General features: G+C 45.7%; 1 long non-coding RNA gene across 1 annotated transcript in view; it reads right to left on the bottom strand.

Annotated features, from left to right (window-relative positions):
* The window catches only part of LOC130578571 (uncharacterized), a 158,588-nt gene extending 155,164 nt beyond the window's left edge, over positions 1–3,424 (bottom strand). The window contains exon 1 of the long non-coding RNA XR_008965899.1: positions 3,050–3,424. This is a non-coding gene — a long non-coding RNA (uncharacterized LOC130578571). The remainder of the gene's footprint in view (positions 1–3,049) is intronic.
* Between the last annotated feature and the right edge of the window lie 6 nt (positions 3,425–3,430).

Raw genomic sequence — 3,430 nt, 5'->3', positions numbered from 1 at the left:
AAAAAAAAAAAAAAAAAAAAAAAGCAAGCAACCCATCAAGGTAGCAGACTGTGTGATGGATATTAGCCATGCACTTAAGTGTCCTGCTGAATCAGGGCCATGGCCTATCGATTACGACGCTACATTAATGACGTAATTTTCTCAGAAATGATGATGGAGTCTGGATCTTGGCCAAGGTTATCCAGCACATACAGCAACAGCAGCCAGTGAATCTGCCTCCCCATGGCCTCTGGCCTGACAACACACCTTTACATGCCCTGTGGGTCCAGCACGGTGGGTCTGTGGGGTTGGCAGCACCTTGTCTTGCCAGGGGCAGATCTGAGCAGGGAATATTTGCTGATTGCAGGTGGRYTGTGCAGAGGTTTCTAGYTGGGCCTGTTGTGRTTTAACCCAGCAGGCAGCTAAGCACCACACAGCTGCTTGCTCACTCCCYCCACAGTGAGATGGGGAAGAGAATTAGGGAGAAAAGCCATTCCCCCTTGTTCTGTCACTACATGCTCTTGTAAAAAGTGCCTCCCCATCTTTCCTATWATCAACATTATTCTCCTCCTAATTCCAAACTACAACACCATACAAGCTACTAGGAAGAAAGTGARCTSTATCCCAGCTGAAACCTGGACACAAGTCACTAACTGGGACTTAATTAATAAAAATTAATTAGCTAGCATTAATCAAGTAAAATCCATTAGCAATCACTCTAAGAGCTGTACAGAAAGGTTGCAAAGGAAAGTCTGCTCAAGATCCCAACTACAGCTCCGGCACATCTCCGCTGTGTATATTTAATACCACCAATGCCTTAACATTCCAGGSCAGTTCCCTACATGGAGTAAATCTCCAGCCTGTGTTTTGGTGCCTGTCAAGCATGGGACATGGCTCTGACCTCACTGTTCCAGGGGAGCTGTTGACAGAAGGAGCAGCCATGTGCAGAAGATGCTGTTTTTCTCTGCAGTTCTCAGCTGCAAAGGGCTGATGCAAACTGGAGGAGYTGCCAGCTTGCTGTGTGGTCACTATCCTTGCCTCCCTTTGGCCAAACTCAGGAATACACGGAGCCAGGATATCCAAATCTCATCTCGTTTATCCTGGGCACCATCATACACTGCTAACAGGGTTTGTGGCCTCTTCAGGCTCCTGCAGCAGTGCCATAAGGTACAAGCTCATGATTACAGCACCTGCGGAGCTGCGTTCTGTATACTGGTGTCCCTGGCCTGAAGCACCCCAGTCATGCACTGCTGCATCTACTCAAACGACAGAACATTTCCCCTTTCCTCCCTCTTGCATCTTGAGCCCAAATTTTAAAGCCACACAGCTTCCTGCCATTCACCCACCCACAGGAGCCCATGGACAGGGTTTCATTTGCAGCATACAGAGGACAGCAATCTCGCCTGCTTTCCCCAGGAATTAACACCGAGACCCAGGCACCTGGATAGACACAGCAGGGTGCCAACCGTGCCCTTGTCGGAAGCAGCCAGTTCCCTGTTCACATCCTGCTGCCCTGAATTAAAGCTGGTTCACGCCCAGCTGCATTCACAGGGCAGCGCTAAAGTTAATGATGCAGGAGAGCAGCCGGGTGTGACTCCGAAGGAAGGGGAGAATGTGCTTCCAGCTTTTCCACAACAGTTAATCATTAACACCTTTCATGGTCACAGAAGGTGCTGGCCTCCTTGCAAGCTCCCCTTATCAGCCATAATTATTTCCTGATCTGCTCTCGCCTGACTACCTGGCAGACTTATGCACAGCACCCCTGRATCACCTGACTGCATTTATTGCCCTATATTCCAAGCCAAATGGGTCTCTGCTGTGTCAGCTGCAATATTTACAGCATTACAGTTATTTCTCCCTGCCCATGCCCAAATACAAAAGCTGTTCTGCCCCCCACCTTGCCCTTTACACTATCCCTCTTTCTGTGACAAAGCAAAACAGGGCAGTCATCTAAACACCCCAGCACTCCTTTCTCCTTTCCCTAAATCATCTCTTGCACACAGTGCAGGGGCATACTGCTGCTATCCCCCTAAATCCACTTGAAGTTTTCAACCATTGCAATTCTATGGATATTGTCTCAATATACAAATTAATACATTTCTATTTACACTTCTGCCTTTTTTTTTCTGAAAATGTAGCTCAACTCAATAGTGTAGAGAGATGTAAATCTAAGAGATAGACGTAAATGTGTCACTCACGTGTTGTGTCTTGGGAAGAGAGATCAGAGTCACCAGCTTAACTCTGTTATTGAATAAAATGGACAGAACATCCTGACCAGCAAGGTTGGTCTGAAATAAATGAAGCCCTATACAAGTGGAACTAGTGGAAATTGCCAAGAGTGGGAAGATGACTTGAACTTAGATAAATAGAGAAACTTAAATACAAGCAAAAACTGGAAATGCAGCCCTAATWAACAAACCTATTCTCAATGAAGAAGCAACTGTGTAGTCTCTCAGTAGCACATGCCCATGTAACACATACACTGTCCAAGAGTTTTATATCAAAACACATATGAAAAGGAACAGAGGTCTCCAGGCACAGAGGCGAATAGTGGAGCAATGAGAATATAAGGTATTCGTGATCAAATTAATTTTTGCAGTGAGACAATAGCATTTTTACAAACAGGAATCAAAATGCAGTTAAGGGGAATTTCATCTTTACTGCCTAAGTTTAGGAAAAARAACTATTTTAGGGAAATTCAAAACCACAGAATGAGCTGGGGATGTACACAGAATAATCCCAGGGCCAGATTACACCGCTGTTACCAGCACCAGTGCCTGATACATGGATGACTGCACTTTCAGGAGGTTACAAGTCCACACTGAAACAATTATAATCTACAGCTCAAACCARTGCTTCCTCTTTCTTCCTAGCACAGCATCCACATAACCCAGCCAGGAACTCAGGGAGTTCTCAAATATGACCATGATTTTGGAAATGCTTTGGTCTGCTTGCCTTGATTGCTGGAGTCAGAGCACTGCCAAAGCCAACCAAGCAGATGTGCCCCAGGCTTAAAGAGCCTAATAAATGCACTGGCAAAGTATAAAATCAGAAATTGTTCAGAGTGTACCTGGACAAGCAGTTCTCTACTCTGTGAGCACACRGTGCTTCCTTCAGCTCTCAGTCATGTGTCATTTTGCTTGGGGTTGCTGCAGACAGTGCTTTAAAAATTCCAGCTCATAGTTCARGAATGGTCACAAACACAGGTAGGATCTCAAATGATCACTGAAAGGCTAAAGGAAAGGCAGGAAAGCCTTCCTTTTTTAAAGTCACCACGAAAAAATGACCCCATGATGTACCTAAGTCATGACTTTTTTCTCTCTTAGCAAGGACAGACAAGGCATGGAGAAGAACGGATGGACMAGTGATGTTGCATCATCCTGCACAGCTCCTTTCTCCATGTGGGAGGATGCCTCAGCTCAGACAAGAGATGCACAGGGAGGAGGCCAAG

The sequence above is a fragment of the Malurus melanocephalus genome, unplaced genomic scaffold (assembly GCF_030028575.1).
Source record: "Malurus melanocephalus ecotype Western Australia unplaced genomic scaffold, MMel_1.1 scaffold_233, whole genome shotgun sequence".
Taxonomy (NCBI): domain Eukaryota; kingdom Metazoa; phylum Chordata; class Aves; order Passeriformes; family Maluridae; genus Malurus; species Malurus melanocephalus.
The sequence above is the reverse complement of the archived record's forward strand: the minus strand, read 5'-3'. Positions and strand labels throughout refer to the sequence as shown.